Source organism: Cavia porcellus, unplaced genomic scaffold, assembly GCF_034190915.1.
Source record: "Cavia porcellus strain 051 isolate PalLab524CR breed Dunkin Hartley unplaced genomic scaffold, mCavPor4.1 scaffold_37, whole genome shotgun sequence".
Lineage (NCBI taxonomy): Eukaryota > Metazoa > Chordata > Mammalia > Rodentia > Caviidae > Cavia > Cavia porcellus.
The window spans coordinates 11,162,376-11,182,448 of NW_026947520.1; the positions used below are offsets into that span (position 1 = coordinate 11,162,376).

A 20,073-nucleotide genomic window follows, 5' to 3' on the forward strand; every position below is an offset into this window, starting at 1 on the left:
TAGACTGAGAGATAGACAGACAGACAGATACCTAGACACAGAATAAACACAAATATAGAATGATACTACATGTATTAACTTGAAATTTACTTTTAAATTCAATGGCATATATCAAACATCTATTTCAGAATATACAAACGAGTTTATTCTATTCAATGACTATATCATTGAATCTAATCAGTGAGTGTATCAAAACACTGGTATCATGATTGACATACTTACAGAAATTCAACTTTTCTATAATGGTTTTTTCCAAAGTGTCAATAAACACTCCTTTCCAACATTTTGAGTGTTTCTATGTGAAACTTAATTTAAAAGTAGAATTTGTGGGCCAGCATTTTATGTACTTTTTATTTGATTGTTACTGACAATTTGCTCAAAATCTTGCACCAATGTATACTTCCATCTACAGGAATAGTATGTTCCCCATATCCTTAATAACACTAGGTAACATGCTTTGAAAACATGAGAGATAAAATAGTGCTCCATTATTCTACTTTACTGAAAAATATATTGTGGGAGCATATTTTCATTTATATTAATCATGGTTCGTATATTGCTCAAATGTTTTGGCCATTTTCCATTTATTATTTAAGCCACAGTATAGCTTTATAAGCACAGTATAAGTCACAGAATAATTTTATAAAGTGTATAAGCTAAACTAGTGAATCATATCATTTATCAGTTTTGGAAAAAATGAGACAAGAAATTTTCATGCAAAAGCTTTTGTACTGTTCTAGATTACAAAACAAAAATGTTTATTAACAGTTTGAATGTAAAGGTTCTTTCTCTTTGCTAAATAACTTCACCGACCACCAGCTCCACAGTCTTGTCCCTGTGGCCTTGTGCTACAGTGGCAACTGACAACTGGACTCAGCCATGCAGAAGAGCACAGCACTCAGGTCACACCTGCGACCTACACCCTGTTCACAGGAGTTGATAGCATCCCAAAGATGAGATTCTTACTAACAACAGAATGTTTGGACACAAGCAGAAACCTGGCTGACCATTTTAGCCAGCTCTCAAGGGAGGTTGTGAGATGCTATCTGCCAGGGGAGCCATCTATGACAGCGGAACCCAGCTGGCTGCACCCCAAGGCTATGATGCAAGAACTCACGGGGCTGTAGTTGAGCTCATGATCACCATTATCCAGGGGCCTGCAGTTGAGCCACAGGTGCCTGTGACACTGCTACACAGGTGCCTTAGATTGAGTACCCCATACATTAGTCTGCCTCTACCAGTTCATAAAACCATCAGGGTGTTTCCTATCCAAGAGTGAAAGCCAGGCAGGGGACCAAATAGGAATCTGAAATCTCATCTTTCTGGTCTCCTTCTGCCCCAGAAACTGAGGGAAGAATGTGTGGTTTGTTTGTGTTCTTCACTACTGTTATGTAAAGTTTACAAATAAAAATATATGAGAGAGAGAGAGAGAGAAGCATAGTATTATACTATTGTTTCCTTCCATGGAAAACAAGAAAAAAATAATATTTTTTTCTCAAAAATATTGTTAATTAGGTAGGCTGGTAAAAAATACTTCTCATTTTTCAGAGTGTGATTAAATATTTTCCCATCTGTGTGTTTCCCTATTTTTCCTTAAGATCTTTTGTTCATATTTTCTCTTGAACTCTGTTAGTGCTAAAAAGATTCTCTTTCTTAGTGGTCCTGATTTGGGGGCACAGAGTCATCAAAATGAAAAAGCAGATGTTCTGATGTAATTGCTTAGGTGTAAAGTGCCCCAGAGTCTCAGGTGTTTGGAAAGCAAATGGATCATGGGAACTAATACACTTTGCAGTTCCTACCCAAATGTGCTATTGGGAGATTGGGGCTTGCTAAAAGATGTGGTTCCCTGGGTTGTGACTAAGAAGGGTGACTTTCAATCCACTCCTTTCTTCTCTCTCTGTTTTCTAGTCACCAAGAATTAGCAGTCCTTCTCAGGAAGAATCTTCCATTATGAAATTCCTGCCTTGGAGCCAACCAAGCAGGGATTGAATCCTCAGAAAGTCATGAGTCAAAATAAACCTTCCCCACTTTAAATTATTAATGGTAACTATTTTATTCATGTGATTAGAAAGCAATTAAGAATTTTGTGAAAGAGATGTTGATGCAAATGTTCACTAGGGCTTCAACAGAACTTCCTCTTACCACACATGCATAGGGAAAGTAATTTTGACTGATAATGAAGTTGGACACTTGAAGGGGAATAACCCAATAAGGTCTACAGAGTTAGTGATTAAGAACACCAGAAAAATCCAAAGCCAGCCTGCAAATGTCTAGCCTTTCTCAGTTAACTGCCCCAAAGAGGCTGTCAGATATCTGTCTAAAGGCAAATATTATGGTTTGTATCTAGATGTCCCACCCATGTGAACATGATGAAGTGGGCTTTTGAAGACAGCTTGTGGAGACCTCTTGTTTACATGCCCTCAGGAAACAGAGTTACAGCAATTCCAGCTCAACTTAGCAAGGGGACAGGCTCCTCAATTTTTAAACATACTATGCAACAGGAGGACATAGAGATGTTGTGAGCACTACACTAGGGTGTGGTGCTCTAGGATGAGTAGCCTGCATACAATACAATGGAAGGGAAAAGATTTGCTTCACTGCTTTTTTGCTCTTGCTTTTACTGTCTTGCACCACCATGAACTGTTGTCCCTTTTCTATGACACCCTGATTTGAGCAGTTGATTATGAACTGAAACCTCTACAAACTGTGAGCTAAATAAACCTTTCCTTCTTTAATTTTCAGCAACAGGTATTTTGTCTCAGCAATGAGAAAAAAGTAACAAAGACAGAATTTGGTACCAGGGATGGGGTTGTGGTGACTATAGCTGACCATACAGTTCAAGAACTTTCGGGAATAATTTGTGGAAAGAGTTTGGGAAAGTTCAGATATGGCACCTGAAAGAGTAGAACTGGCATGAAAAGCAGAATTTCTGTATGGGAGATTCTGGTCAAGCTCAGAAAATGAGAAGGCCAATACAAATCCTGCTGGTAGAGACTCGACTTGGGAGATTTCTGCTGGAAAGAAGGACTACATTGACTGCTGAACTCCACGTGATACGGCTTGGCAAAAAGTTTGTTTGTGTTTTGCTTGTGCAAGATACTTTGCTGAAGACTAAAATTAAGGGTGATGAATTATCTAACCTCACAGAAGAAATTTCAAGACAGTCTAATGTTGAGACAGTGGCAGGATTTACATGGAGAATCAAGAATAGAGAGCCCAGTACAATGATATAAAATGTTGTGAGTTTGGCCAGAGCAGAGGCTCCAGTAAAGCTGTGGAAAACAAAAACACAGCTGAGGTGATCCCAACTGCTGAGAAGAAACAAGAGGATAGAAAATATGGCCTGAGGTTATCAGGAGAAGCAGCAAGTCTCCACCCTTTGCTGCCCCAAAACTGAAAAATTGAAAGACTTGGCTTTGAGAAGAGACCTGCAGAGTACCATGTTCCAGAATGGTGACAGCAAAGAAAATTTGTCCCTCAGAATTGGATTCAGAGTACCCAGTAATCCAGGCACTTGACCCCTACAGCTAAGAGAGGAGAAAGCGTCTCTACTGCTCCAGCTGGCAGGAGACCTTGGCATCATCCACATTGCACTGGTTTTAGGCACACAGAGAATGCAAGAGTTGTGGGATTAAGAAAGCTGCCACTCCAATCTCAGAACACCTGGGAGTGCAGGTAATTGTGCCCCTGAGAGGGCAATGTGTGAAACTGTGGGAGTGAAGCCAAAGATGCAAGAAAGGAGGAGAGCAGGCCCAAGGGAGAAGCTGTGGGAGCTACAACCACCAAAAGTTCCATAAGTGCTAAGCCACGCAAGTCCTTTGAAACTCACATCTTGCCACAGATTGCCTCATATGCTGTACATGGAACTACAGGACTTAATGTTTGCCCTGCTGGGTTTTGGACTTGCTTTGGTCCTATTCATTTATTATCCCCATTTGTAACTTCTAAAAAGCACATGTTTAATCTTATGCTACTGAATGTTGAAATCATTTAACTTCTGATTTGTACAAGGGCTCACAGCTAAGAGTTTGCCTTAAATTTAAGAGGAAACTTAGCACTTGGACTTTTCAGCAATGCTGAAACAGTCATAATTTTGGCAATTCTTACAGATGAATTAAACGGTTTTTGCATAAAAGGGCGTGCATAATTCTGACCCCATTTTTGGGTCATAATGTTATGGCCTGTGTCTAGACAGCCTCTCATATCCTACTGTTGTTTTGAAAAGTGGGAATTTCAAAAACAGCTTGTTAAACTGGACATTGGTGATGGGAGTGTAGACTGGTGCAACCACTGTGGAAATCACTGTAGAGATTTTTCCAAAAACAGGCATTGTAAATCTCATTCAATCTGGCTACTTCTTTTCTGGGTATTTCCCCAAGAAAATTGAAAATATCATGCCACAGCAATATATGTGTACCCATCATTTTTAAAAAATTTTATTTAAGGAGAAAAAGGAAAAAAAACAGAAAAAGGGTACAAGTTATACAGAATTTCAAAAAAAAAATAAACAGCAAGAAACCACTAGTTAATAGATTACATATTGTCATTTTAGAAATAGTTGTTCAAGTTACAGAATTAAAGCATATAAAGTCTCACATTAAAACAGTGAGACTACAAACAGTTATGTTCAATGATCCAACAAAAACTCAGTAATATGGTTATCTATCTTATACACTTAAATATACATGCACTTATATCCTTTAGAGTACTTTCTTTTCCTCTCTTTTTTACAATGATAATTGCACATATTGGGTTTTACTAATCCTACAGTACTTATTACTTTTTTTGAAAAGAATAAAACCAAATGTGACATAACAAAACAAAGTCAGTCAAATCAAAAGGATGGACATAGTACATAATGTAAAAACAGAATACAAGGAGATCAACAATGGTTACCATAATGGCTCTTGCTATGTTAAAAATAATTGCCTATATCATCAGTTATAATAAAATGAATAAAACAGTAAAGAACAAAGCCAATAAAAACCAAAACAGTGGTGACATTGCAGGACTTCAAAAGAAAATAATAGTCAATTCAGAATGGGCATCATAGTGAATCTTATTGTCTTCACAGTTGTTGCCTATACTCTCAAACTTGGTACTATCAAGCAAAACAGAATAGAGTAAAATCAATCAAAACATGATGATGAGAGCAATACAGGGTTTCAAATCAAGTTAATAGGAAATCAAAGTGGGTTACTATAATATAGCCTGCTAATTTTTATTTATGTTTTCCCTTAATTAAAAAGATAAAAATAAAAAATAAACAATAATAAAGGAGCCTGAGATAAAAGAGGACATAACAACAAAACAGCACAGGGCAAAACATAACCATTTAAGCAAAATAGTGTTTCACCACAAGATATTCCGACATAGAAGTAGTTACCATAGTATCGCTTTCCTTGAAATCTTTGCGTATAACTTCATATCCTGTAGCATCAAACATATCAAGACAATGTAAAACCATTCAAGAGAATGATAGTATTACAGGATATTTAGAACCAATTAACAGAAAAGGAACAATGGTTTCTGTATTATCACCTTTTCTATAAAAGATTTTGTTAATAGTATCACATATAACTGATGGGTGTTCCTTGTAAGTGATCTGTTTCTTGTCTCTGACAGTTTTTAATATTGTGTTCTTATATTGGATTTCTGGAATTTTGATTATTATATGCCTGGGTGTAGTTCTGTTTGGGTTGTAGGTGGCTGGGGTCCTGTATGCCTCACAGATATGAGTATCTTTACCTTTTCCCACATTAGGGAAGTTCTCCTTGATTATTTCTGTGAATAGCCTTTGTAGTTCATTTGTTTGTATCCCTGCTTCTTCCTTTACATTCTTAATTCTTAAGTTATAGATCCTCTTATCATCTTCTAGCCTTTGTATTGTTACTGCTTGTTTCCTTGTTATTTTTAAGAAGTTTTTCTTTTCATGCTCCCACATTACAAATCGATCCTCCAGTTCAGATACTTTATCCTTAGTTTCTTTCAAGCTGTTATGCCGGATTTCAATAGGTTTTAGTTTCCTGGTAATCTTTTTGAACCTGCTTCATGTATTCTGCCTTTTCTCTATTTTCTCCATCAAACAATTTTCCCCTTTTTTTCTGTTCTTCCATTCCACCATCTGTTTTTTCTTGATAGGTGCTTAATATTTCTTTAATTATTCTACTTATATCTTGTTTTATGTGGTTAAATACTTCACATTTGAACTTGTCTATGAGGCTCTGGAGATATCGCTTTATGTCTATTGGTGCCATGCCTGATATTCCATGTTTTCTGTCCTCATTCTCCTTTGCATTTACCTTTCCTGGATCTGCATTCTCAGAATTGGGGAATGAGGACCCTTTCTTGTTGCTCCCTTTTCCCATACGTTTGTTATTCCCATACAAGTATATATAGGAGCCCCAGTTTCTTTCTTTGTCAGTTACAGTTTTTTGAATCACACTGGCTAGGTGTTCCTGCCCACTGCAGTGTACTAGGGAGACACAGACCTGGGCAGCCTATACTGGGCTCATCCCTCTAGGTCAGTCAACCTGCTGAAGGCTTCACTGCATTAGGGTGCACTGCAGGCACAGGGACCTGGTTTGGGCTAGCCTAGTGGGTCTTAGTCCATGGCATCACCCAGGTCAAGTGCTCCCCAAAAATCCCACTTGAGAGGGGAATATGCAGCGTCTGTTCCGGCTAGTCTGCCCAGTCCCAGAATGTCCTCTGTTGGAGCCTCCTAGTCTATGGAAGGGTCTCTGTTCCTCTCACTCACCACAGGTCAATTCAGGGCTCCCCACCAGCTCTGATCTCAATTCAGTTCACCGATTCCTGTTCTCAGAGCTTTTGAGTCTCTATCCCTGCTGTGCTGATTCAAATGCAGCAGCAGTTACAAGAAATTCAAGCCATGGTTTTCCAAAGGTGCTGGTTCCATCTTCAGCACTGAGACTTTAGGTGTTCCAGTTGTAGCACCAGGATTGCTTTCCAGTTGGTTTCTCTCAGCTTAGTTCATTCCTGGGTCAGCAGGGTATATCTCCCCCTGCTTAGGACTCCCCACGCCGCACCATTCCTGGAATCTAAGCTTCTGTTATCTATTTGCCATGTTCTCCAGGAAGTCTCCAGTCTCCAGTCCCTTCATTGCAGTTGCATTTCATCCTGAACAATCTCCATTAGAATTTGAAGAATGGCTCAAAACCTGCAGAGCCCAGTTTAGTATGGGTGGAATCTGGGTGGTCCTTAACCAGTGGAAGCAATGATCTCTTTTTTTTTTAATTTTATTTAAGAGGAAAAAGAGAAAAACACAAAACAAAACAAAGCGGTTTAAGGGTACACATAATACAGAACTACAAAAAAAAAACATAACAGTAAGAAATCACCTGTTAATAGATTACATATTATCATCTTGAAAATAGTTGCTCAAATCAGAGTATCAAAGAATACAAAGTGGACATTCAAACAGAGAGACTGCACACAGCTGTGTTCAATGATCCAAAAACATTAATATAGTCAGCTAATTTAAGACCCCTAAACACACTTGCTGTTATATCCGTTAGAGCTCTTTTTTTTTCCCCCTCTCTTTTTTACAACAAAATTTACACATTTTGGATTTTATTACTCCTTAGTTCTTATTACTTTTTTGGGGGGGAGAGAATAAAGTCAAATATGGCAAAACAAAGCTGTCAGTCAAAACCAAGGGTAGACATAGCACATGATGTAGAGCAGAGTACAAGGTTATCAACAATGGTTATCAACGTTGTCTCTTGTTCCTTAAAAAAAATTGTCTATCTCATTAGATATTATAAAGTTGGACAAAACAGTAGAGAACAAGACCAATAAAACTGAGGCATTGTAAACATTACAGGACTACCAAAGGAGACAATACTCAAACCAGAATGGGAATCTTAGTAAATCTTATTGCCTTCAAAGTAGTTGCCTATACCCTCAAACTTGATACTATTGCACAGAATGGAACAGAGTCTAATCAGTCAAAACAAGATCGTGGGAGTATTACAGGACTTCAAAACAAGTTAATAGGAAATCAAAAAGAGTTACTATTATATATCCTATTTTTTTAAATTTTTCCCCTTAATTAAAACAAACATAAGAAATAACTAAATAATTTTTTTAAAGAATAAGGGAGAGATTGAGTTAAAACAGGACATAACAATATAACAATAGAGGTCAAAGCATGACTGTTTCAGCAACCTCGTGCTTCACCACCAAATAACCCGATTTAATAGTAGTTACCATAGTGTCTGTCTTTTTCCTTGAAATATTTGTATAAAACTTCATATACTATAGCTTCAAATATTTCCATATCAAGAAGCCCAGAATAAAGCCTTTCTAATTAATAAGTGAAAACTTTATAAGGCTTCAAGGCCACATAACGGGGAATCATGATTACCACATATTTTTATATATTTGAATCATTACTTACATTAGGGAAACTATTCGGTATTCATACATGCGAGATTGATTTATTTCACTTATGAGTATGGTATCAAGCTGCTCCCATTTATTGATAAATATCTCAATGTGATCATTCTCTATAGCTGAATAATACTCCATTGTATAGAAATACCACAACTTTTTCATCCATTCCTCAGTTGATGGACACTTGGGTTGTTTCTAAGATCTGGTGATTACAAATTGTGCTGCTATAAACATAGGTGCACATATATCACTGTGGTATGATGCTTTCAGTTCTTCTGGGAATATGCCTAGAAGTGGAATAGCTGGAATAAATGGTATTTCCAATCCCAACTTTTTGAGAAATCTCCAGACAGACCTCCACAAAGGCTGTACCAGTCTACACTCCCACCAACAGTGCAGGAGAGTTCCCTTTTCCCCACAGCCTCTCCAGCATTTGTTGTTGGTTTTCTTGATCCTGGCCATGCTTTCAGGAGTGAGATGGTATCTCAGTGTGGTTTTAATTTGCATTTCTCTAATAACCAATGATGATGAGCATTTTTTCATGTATTTATTTTCCATTTGCATTTCTTCATCTGAGAATTGCATATTCATCTCAGATGCCCATTTTTGGATTGGATCTTTGAATTTTGGAGGTCTGAGTTTTTTTTAATTCTTTATATGTTTTAGACAAGAGTCCCTTGTCTGAGAGAGAGTTCACTAAAATCTTTTCCCAGTTTGTGGGTTTTCTTTTCACTATGCTGGAGATTTCTTTTGACATGCAGAAACTTTTTAATAAGAAGTGGTCCCAGTTATTGATTCTGGGGAGTATTTCCTGTGCGGTTTGAGTCCTGTTCATGAATTCTCTACCTACCCCTATGTCTCCAAGGTTTCTACCCAATTTATCTTCCAATAGATTTAGTGTTTCTGTTTTAATATTCAGATCTTTGACCCATTTAGATTTTAATTTAGTACATGGTGATAGACATGGGTCTAGCTTTAGTTTTCGGCAAATGGAGAGCCAGTTTTTCCAGCACCATTTATTAAAGAGACTGTCGTTCTTCCAGTGAACCTGCTTGGCTCCTTTATCAAAGATAGGGTGGTTGAGATTGTTTGTAGTTGTGGTTGTATCTTCTAATCTATTCCATTGATCTTCAGCTCTGTTTTGATTCCAATACCATGTTGATTTTACTACTGTTGCTTTGTAGTATAACTTCAAGTCAGGGATTGTGATGCCTCCTGCTTTGCCTTTGCTGCTTAGAATTGCCTTTGCGATTCTAGGTCTCTTTTGGTTCCAGATGAAATTTAGGAGTGATTTCTCTAGATCTATAAGGTATGTTGATGATATTTCTATTGGGATTGCATTGAATCTGTATAACACTTTTGGGAGAATGGCCATCTTCACAATGTTTGTTCTTCCTATCCATGAGCAAGGGATGTCTTTCCATTTTCTGAGATCATCTTCAATTTCCTTTTTCAGTGTATTATAGTTTTCACTGTATAAGTCTTTCACTTCTTTCGTAAGAGTAATTCCTAAATATTTCATTTTTTTTTTGCTTGCTAATGTGAATAGTCCAGTTTCTCTTATTTCCCTCTCTGTGATTTTGTTGTTTGTGTATAGGAATGCTATTGATTTCTGAGTATTGATTTTGTATCCAGCCACATTACTGAATTTATTTATTGTATCTAAGAGTATTTCAATGGAGTTTAGGGGGTCTTCTATGTAGAGTATCATGTCATCTGCAAACAATGATAATTTAACTTCTTCTTTTCCTATCTTTACCCCTTTTATTTCTCTTTCTTGCCTAATTGCTCTGGCTAGTACTTCCAGTACTATATTAAATAGAAGTGGTGATAAAGGACATCCTTGTCTTGTGCCTGATTTTAAAGTAAAGGCTTTCAATTTTTGGCCATTTAGTATGAGGCTGGCTGTAGGTTTGTCATAAATGGCCTTTATTATATTGAGGTAAAGACCATCTATTCCAATTTTCTGTAAAGTTTTTATCATGAATAAATGTTGGACCTTATCGAAGGCTTTTTCTGCATCTATAGAAATGATCATGTGATTCTTATTTTTGGCTTTATTGATATGGTGGATTACATTTATTGATTTGCGTATGTTGAACCATCCTTGCATTCCTGGGATGAATCCCACTTGGTCGTGGTGTATAATCTTCTTGATGATTTGCTGGATCCTATTTGCCAATATTTTATTGAGGATTTTTGCATCTGTGTTCATTAGGGAGATCGGTCTATAGTTCTCTTTTTTAGTTGGGTCTTTCTCAGGTTTTTGTACTAGAGTAATATTTGCTTCCAGGAATGACTTAGGAAGGATTGTTTCCCTTTCAATTTCATTGAATAGTTTGAGGAGTGTTGGCATTAGGTCTTCTTTGTATTTCTTGTAGAATTCTACAGTGAATCCATCTGGGCCTGGGCTCTTCTTGGTGGGTAAGGACTTAAATACATTTTCAATTTCATTAACAGAGATTGGGTTATTCAACAGTTTTACATCCTCTTGATCTAGCTTTGGCACTTCATATGCTTCTAAGAATCTGTCTATTTCTTCTGTGTTATCAAACTTTTGAGAGTAGAGGTTTTCGAAATAGGTGTTGATGATCTTTTGTATTTCTATTGGGTCTGTAGTGATTTCTCCTTTTTCATTTCTTATTGCATGAATTTGAGCTTTTTCTTCCCTTTTTTAAATAAGGTTGGCTAGGGGCTTATCGATTTTATTTATTCTTTCAAAGAACCAACTCTTTGATTTGTTGATTCTTTGGGTTGTTTTCTTAGTCTCTATTGCATTGATTTCTGCTCTGATTTTTATAATTTCCTCTCTTCTTTTGGCTTTGGTCTTGACTTGCTCTTCTTTTTCTAGCTGTTTGAGGTGTAGCATCAAGTTATTTATTATCTTCGTTCTGTTTTCCTGATGTGGGAACTCAGTGCAATAAATATTCCTCTCAGGACGGCTTTCATTGCATCTCACAGATTCCGGTAAGTTGTATCTGCATTTTCATTTTCTTGTAGGTATTGTTTAATTTCTTCTTTAATTTCTTCTGTGACTCACTGATTACTCAAGAGTGTGTTATTCAGTTTCCCTGTGTTTGCAGGATTTTTGCAGTATCTTTTATCATTAATTTCTAATTTCAGAGTGCTATGATCCGATAACGTGCAAGAGATAATTTCAGCTCTTTTGCAATTGTTTAAATATGTTTTGTGAGCTAATATATAGTCTATTTTAGAAAATGATCCATGTACTGCTGGGAAGAATGTGTATTCTGATGTTGTTGGGTGGAACATTCTGTATATGTCTATCAAACCCATTTGTTCACAGGTGTGATTCAGTTCTGTTATTTCTTTGCTCATTTTCTGTCTGGTTGATCTGTCCCTTGGTGTCAATGGCATATTAAGGTCTCCTGTTACAATTGTGTTACTGATAATTTGAGTTTTCATTTCTGTTAATAATTGTTTTATATAACTGGGTGCTCTGGAGTTTGGTGCGTATATATTTAAGATAGTTATCTCTTCCTCTTGGAGTTTTCCCCTTACGAGTATGTAGTGACCTTCTTTGTCCTTTATGGTCATTGTTGGTTTAAAGTTCACATTGTCTGCAAACAGAATGGCTACTCCTGCCTTTTTTTGGATTCTTGCTGCATGAAGAATTGTTTTCCATCCTTTGACTTTCAGTCTGTGAGTATCCTTCTGGGTTAGATTGGTTTCCTGTAAACAGCATATGGTTGGATTTTGTTTCTTGATCCATTCTGCTAGTCTGTTTCTTTTGATTGGTGCATTGAGACCATTTACATTAATGGTTATTACTGTTAAATGCTGGTTAATTGTAGGAATGTTATCTCTCTGCTGTTGCATCTTTATCTTTCTGTTCCGTTTAATTATTTGCTTTGCTTAGTGGTTTTTTCCTTTGTGTATCTAAACTGTCTTTCAATATTTTTTGCAGGGTTGGTTTGGTGTTCATGAAGTTCTTCAGCTGTTCTTTGTCATGGAAGTATCATATTTCACCATCTATTTTGAATGATAGTTTTGCAGGATATATCAGTCTAGGTTGGAAATCATTTTGCTTTAGGATCTGGAATACTTCACTCCATGCTCTTCTTGACTTTATTGTTTGTGATGAGAAGTCTGCTGTGATTCTGATAGGTTTATCTTTATAAGTGATCTGTCTTTTCTCTCTGACAGCTTTTAATAATCTATTCTTCTGTTGGATTTCTGGGATGGTGATTATTATATCTCTGGGTGTAGTTTTATTTTGGTTATGACTATTTGGATTTCTATATGCTTCACTGATCCTGATGTCAGTTTCTGATCTCATGCTTGGGAAATTTTCAGCTATTACTTCTCTAAATATCCTCCTGACATCCTTCATGTTGTCTCCCTCTCTTTCATTAATCCCTATCATTCTTATGTTATTCTTCTTTGCATCGTCTTGCAGTTGTTGAATTGTTGTTTCCTGATTCCTTGTTATTTTCAAAAGATCTTTCCTTTCCTGTTCACTAGCTGCAATCCTGTCTTCAAGGTCTGAAATTCTATCTTCACTTTCATTAAGTCGGTTTTTACAACTTTCAGTGGAGTGTTTTATTTCCTGTATATCTCTGTGCATCTGCATTATGTATTCTGTTTGTTTCTTATATTGCTCGTCTAGGGATTCTATCTTTTTGTTTAGTTCCTCCAATTTTTTATCTGTGTTTTCTTTAGATATATTTAGAATCTCTTTCATTTCTTTTATCATTTCTTCTTTTATCTGGGAGATTATTTTGAGTTTGAATTTCTTTAAAGCTTCCTGGAGTTGCTTGTCAATTTCAGTAGATATTGTGTCTGATATATGAGGTGGATGGGATATATTTTCTTCTAAATACATTCCTCCTAGGGTTTCTTGAGATGGGCTGGAGGTTTGAGGTTGTAATTTGGTCTTTCGTTTTGTCATTTTCCTATATTTCTGTGTTTCAAGTGTTATTTGAAAGCTTCCTCAGGATCTGTTGAAAATCCTCTTCTATGTTTGCAGCTACTGAGACTCTGGCACCACACTACCCCAAGCCATTGGGCCTGCAGAACCAATGGTCCTCCTCTGCCTGCTCAGAACTCCACAGTTCCAGACAAGCTGGGCCTCAGGGACACTGTGTGCCCACCTGCCCCTTGGAAGCTCCACAGCCCTTCAATCGCAGCCGGGTTAGGGTACTCACCACAGGCTGCAGTGCCTCAGGAGCCTGTGATCCCTCCCTGCTTGCAGAGATATCCACAGTCCTCCAGACAAAGGAAGGCATGGCAGCAAAACAGTCTGGGCTCTGGGGATAGTGTGGGCCCGCCCACCCGTCGGGAGCTCAGCAGACCTCCAAGTGCAGCTGGGATGGGGAGGCGGATGTAGTGGTCTCTAACCCGCTGCTCCACTTCACTGCACCCGGAAGCCTGGCGGGTCCGGAACAGTCTGAGATTTGGGCAGAGTGTGCTGAGCACTCACCACAGGCCGAGGTGCCTCAGGAACCTGCAATCCCTCCCTGCTTGCAGAGATATTCACAGTCCTCCAGACAAAGGAAGGGGCTGATGCAGGCACTCCAGATCCACCCAGGTCCTCCTCTGCACACCGATGACTAGGTGCGGCAGCAGAACAGGCTGGGCTCGGGGGATAGTGTGGGCCCGCCCACCCATCGGGAGCTCAGCAGACCTCCAAGTGCAGCCGGGATGGGGAGGCGGATGTAGTGGCCTCTAACCCGCTGCTCCACTTCACTGCACCCGGAAGCCTGGGGGGTCCGGAAAAGTCTGAGATTTGGACAGAGTGTGCTGAGCACTCACCACAGGCCGAGCTGCCTCAGGAACCTCAGAAGCAATGATCTTAAACTCTATCCAGACTCATGCTGGTGTGCTGGAAGCCACCTTTGGCAGTATTGTTCCTCATTGCAAAGCTTCAGGATCTCCTAGGGTCTTTCCTATACAGGATGCATCTTGTAGAAATCACAGCATGTAGGTTCCTCTTGTGCACCCATATTTTTAGCAGCACAATTTGTAATAGCTAAATCTTGGAAACAACCCAAATGTCCTCAACTGAAGCATGGGCAGAAAAGGTGTGGTACTTTTTATACAATGGAATATTACTCAGCTATTAAAAAGGATAGTCTTGAGGATTTATAGGTAAATGGAAGCAACTTGAGACCATATTCCTAAGTGAAATAAATCAAACTCCTATTTATAAATGTCATACTGTCTCTCAAATGCAAAAAAAATTAAAGGGAGAGGGGAGAAGATGGCAGATAGGTAACAGCAGCTACAGTGGCTCTCTGAGATAGCCATCTTAGACTCCAGGAATGGTGCAGTGTGGGGAGTCCTAAGCATGGGGAGATACACCCTGCTGACCCAGGAACAAACTAAGCTGGGAGAAACCAATTGGAAATGCAATCCTGGTGCTATGACTGGAACACCTGATATCTCAGGGCCGATGCTGGAACCCGTGACTCTGGAAACCATGGCTTGCATTCCATGCTGCTGCTACATCTGAATTGGCACAGCAGGGATAGAGACACAAAGGCTCTGAGAATGGGAATCAGTGAACTGAATTGAAAGCAGAGCTGGTGGGGAGCCCTGCATCGACCTGTGGTGAGTGAAAAGAATGGGGACCATTCCATAGACCAGGAGGCTCCAACAGAGGACATTCTGGGACTGGGCAGACTAGCTGGAACAGGACACTGCAGTGTCTTCAGCCAAATATTCCCCTCTCAAGTGGGATTTTTGGGGAGCACTTGACCTGGGTGACGCCATGGACTAAGACCAAGTAGGGTAGACCAAATCAGGTCCCTGCACCTGGAAGTGCACCCTAATGCAGTGAAGCCTTCAGCAGGTTGACTGACCTGGAAGAATGGGCCTAGCACAGGCTTCCTAGGTCTGTGTCTCGCTAGTACATTGCAGTGGGTGGGAAAACCTAGCCGGCATGATTGAAAAAAACTGTAACTGACAAAGAAAGAAACTGGGCCTCCTATACATGCCTGTATGGAAGGAACAAAAAATATGAGAAGAGAAGGCAACAAGAAAGAGTCCTTTGTTCCCAAGGTAAATGCAAAGGAGACTGAGGACAGAAAACAGGCATGGCACCAATAGACATAAAGCGATATCTCTGGGACCTCATAGATGAGTTCAAATGTGAAGTATTATCCAAGTAAATCAAGGTGTAAGTAGAATAGTTAAGAAATGTTAAGCACCTCCCATGAAAAAACAGATGGTAGAATGGAAGAACAGAAAAAAATGGGAGAATCATTTGATGGAGATAATAGAGAAAACATAGAATATATGATGCAGGTTCAAAGAGATTACCAGGAAACTAAAAACTCTATTGAAAGCTGGCATAGCACTTTGAAAGAAACTAAGGATAGAGTATCTGAACTGTAGGACAAATTTTTAATGGGGGCGAATTAAAGGAAAAACTTCTTAAAAATAACAAGGAAACAAGCAGTAACAATACAAAGGCTAGAAGATGATAAGAGGATCTATAACTTAAGAATTAAGAATGTAAAGGAAGAAGCAGGGATACAAACAAATGAACTACAAAGGCTATTCACAGAAATAATCAAGGAGAACTTCCCCCATATAGGTAAAGGTAAAGATACTCAGATCTATGAGGCATACAGAGCCCCAGCCATCTTTAATCCAAACAGAACTACACCCAGGCATATAATAATCAAAATTCCAGAAATCTAATATAAGAACACAATATTAAAAGCTGTCAGAGACAAGAAACAGATCACTTACAAGGCAACACCCACCATAATTACAGCAGACATCTCGGCACAAACCATCAAGTCATGAAGAGTGTGGGGCGAAATAATTCAAGCTTTGAAAGATAATAACCTCCAGCCAAGGTTGATATATCCTGCACAACTGTCCCTAGAAATTAATGGTGAAACAAGGTGCTTCCAGGATAAAGAGGAACTAGGGGAATTTGCAACCACCAATTCAACTCTACAGAGATTACTGCAGGACATTCTAAAAGAGAACAGTACCAAGATTCCAGAAATAGAGGCAGAAAGGCCACAATGAATGGAGCAGAAAGAGAAATGAAGAGGACAACCTGACAACGAATGACAGAAAAAGAGTTCAACAGAAATGAGACAGAGAAGATTGGATGGTAGGAACAGCTACTTTGGAGAAAACAAGACATCATAATAGCTAGTGCTGATTTAGTATCATCTTGTTTTGAAGTCCCGTCAAGCTTTTGTTCTTCGTTCTCTGTCAATCTTAACATGTTGTATCTTACTGGATTTTATTTTATGTGATAATATAAACAAAAACTTTTATAGACAAGGAGATTATACAGAAACCATTGTTCCTTTTCTGTTAGTTGGTTCTAAATACCCTGAAATAATGTCATTCTCTTGAATGGTTTTACATTGTCTTGATATGTTTGATGCTACAGTATACAAAGTTATACTCAAAGATTTCAAGGAAAGAGAAACTATGGTAATGACTTTTATGTCAGGATATCTTGTGGTGAAACACTATTTTGCTTAAATGGTTATGTTTTGACTTGCGCTGTTTTGTTGTTATGCCCTCTTTTATCTCAATCACCTTTTTTTTAGTTTTTTATTTTTTATATTTTTAATTAAGGGAAAAATAAATTTAAAATAGCAAGATACATTATAGTAACCTACTGTGATTTCCTATTAACTCGATTTGAAACCCTGTATTACCCTCAACATCTTGTTTTGATTGATTTTCCCCTATTCTGCTTAGTTTGATAGTACAAATTTCGAAAGTATAGGCAACAATTGTGAATACAATAAGATTCATTATGACGCCCATTCTGGTTGGCTCTTATCTTCTTTTAAAGTCCTGTAATGTCTCCAATGTTTTGGTTTTATTCTTTACTGTTTTGTTCAATTTTATTATACCTGATGATATAGGCAATTCTTCTTAAGATAGCAAGAGGCAGTATGGTAACCATTGCTGATCACCTTGTATTTTGTTTTTGCATTATCTATTATGTCCATACTTTTGATTTGACTGACTCTGTTCTGATATGTCACATTTGGTTTTACTCTCTTCAAAACAAGTAATAAGAACTGTGGGAGTAATAAAACCCAAAATGTGTAATTGTCATTGTACAAAAGAAAAGAAAAGGAAGTGCTCTAAAGGTTATAACTGCATATATGTTTAAGTGTATAAGATAGATAACCATATTACTGAGTTTTGTTGGATCATTGAACAAAACTCTTTGCAGTCTCACTGTTTGAAAGTCCACTTTATATGCTTTAATTTTGTAACTTGAACAACTATTTCTAAGATGAGAATATGTAATCTATTAACTAATGATTTCTTACTGTTTATTTTTTACATTTTGTATTATTTGTACCCTTTTTCTGTTTTGTTTTTCTTTTTGTCCTTAAATAAAATTTAAAAAAAAGAGTGTCCACCAAGAAGCTCTTTATAGGAAATACAATTAGCATGAAGAAGATTATATGGACCAAAATCAAACATGAGAAAATAGAACTCAATGTGATGGGGAACCAGAGAGTAATAGAGGTAACTAGACCAGTGTTTATGGATAGGTTGAACAGATAGGCTTTAGTAAATGAAGAAATATAACTGGAAATCCAGCCCAGGAGTGAGAAAGTTCAGAAACACTTAGGCAAGTTCCCCCCCCCAATACAAAACTGTGAGTGTTGTGGAGACCCAAAAATACACAGTTCATTCTGGGGGAGTAAAAGGGAGGAATAATCCTCAAAGAAAAAAAAACAGCAGAAAATATAGCTAATAGTGTATCAGGAATTAAAATCCTTATTACTTGCACCACTCTGGTTGGTTGGAACTTGTTCCATCCTAGTTTGTATACAAGCATTGGATCTGCGGGGCACAGATAGATATCCATAGAACAGTGGACATCTTTAATTCCCTATTAACTCATTCAGGATCCATGTATGACTTATACTGTTGTATCATGACTGATCTTAGTTAATCTGACTTATTTGATTGCTGCTTATTATTGACAGATGTTATTTAAAACTGTAAGGTTGATGGTAACAAGTTGAGGAGTTCAGTATAGACAACTATACTGAAAATGACAATGATTCAGTACGATATCCATTCTGATTTCATTATTACCTGTTTTTGTAGCTCTATACTATCTGCAAAGTTTGTATTTCTGTTAATTCTGTTAGGTACTGATATGTTCAATTATACTTTATCTGATGATATAGCCAATTCTGTTGATGAAAACAAGAAACAGCACAGTGATCATGGTAGAACCTCTTATACAGCAGATTTATATGTCTTTTTAGTTTTATATGTCTCTAGGAAAAAGTTTAGTTCTGTCCTGCTTTGTTATATTTCTCCCTCTAATATAGAACGGATAGAAATGCATGTTAAGACTCATGCTTATGTAAAACCTATAAACAGTTTATGAGAACTGATCTGATGACACATGATGAAATGAACAAAAACTTTGAAGGAAATAAAATGGCACTGCAGTACCCAATTCTGATTCCAGAGTGTTACGATGTGAAATTCAGCAATATTATTAATCTTTCTCCAGAAGGATTTTAATCTAGTAAGTTGTGTTAGGTCTCAACATAAATGAAGATATGGATATATGCGTTCATGTCTAAGTGTATAGGATTGATAGCCATAATACTTAGTTTTTGTAGGATAGTTGAACAGAACTGTTTGCAGTCTCTCTGCTTGAATTCCCATTTATATGTTCCACTTGTATATCTTGAACAACTATTTATAGGGGGACAATATGTATACATCAGCTAGTGATTTATTACTGTCTGTTTCTTTTCTTTGAAACTATGTACTATTTCTGCCCATTTTCTATTTTGTTTTGTCTTTCTTTGAATAAAAAAAGAGGAAAAAAATTTTTTTAAATTTTAAAAAATTAAAAATTGAAATAATAAAAAATTCCAAAATGTACAATAGATATTATAATAATGAAAGGGAAAGAAAGTGCTCAAGAGGGAAAAACAACTAGGATAGGAGAAAGGAGAAAAAGAAGAAAAGAAAAGATTACATATATGTAGGTATACATATATAAGTGTATGTTACATGTATATGAGATAAATAACTATATTACTAATCTCTGTTAGCTCATCAAAAAGAATATTTTGTTGCCATTGTTTGATCACTTTTATGCCTACATCTTGTAATCTGAACAACTACTTTTAATATAATATGCAATATGTTAACTAGTGTTAAATTCCTACTGTTTTTGAAATTCTGTACTATTTCTCTTCTTTTTACTGTTTCATTTTTTAAAACAAAAAAAAATAAATTAAAAAAAACCCTTAACCTCTCATTTTCATGTCCCCACCTCAGAAAACAAAGTTACAGAATTTCCAGCTTGACTCAAGGGTTCAGGATCCTCGATATGTAAACATCCTCAGCATGTTCAAAAGGAAGGCACAGAGATGGTATGAATGCTACAGCCACTCTAGAGTGGGTAGACTGCATACAGTATAAGGGAGGAAAATAGGCTTGCTTCTCCCTTTTTTGCTGCTTTTAATGCTTCCTACCACCACAAACTGTTGATCCTATGCCGTGCAACTCGGCTTTGGAGCCAGCTGTTTATCAATCAAGCCTCTACAAACTATGAGCTAAATAAATCTTTCCTTCCTTAATTTTGAGCATTGGATACTCTGTCTCTGCAACAAGAAAAAAGTAACTAAGACAACAAATTTCCAAAGTCATCCACTC

The 20,073-nt window shown here is 37.4% G+C and overlaps 1 long non-coding RNA gene across 1 annotated transcript in view; it reads right to left on the reverse strand.

The window, feature by feature from the left end:
• Window positions 1-20,073, reverse strand: part of LOC106025316 (uncharacterized) — a 199,990-nt gene that overhangs the window by 30,098 nt on the left and 149,819 nt on the right. The gene's annotated exons all lie outside the window — the stretch shown is intronic.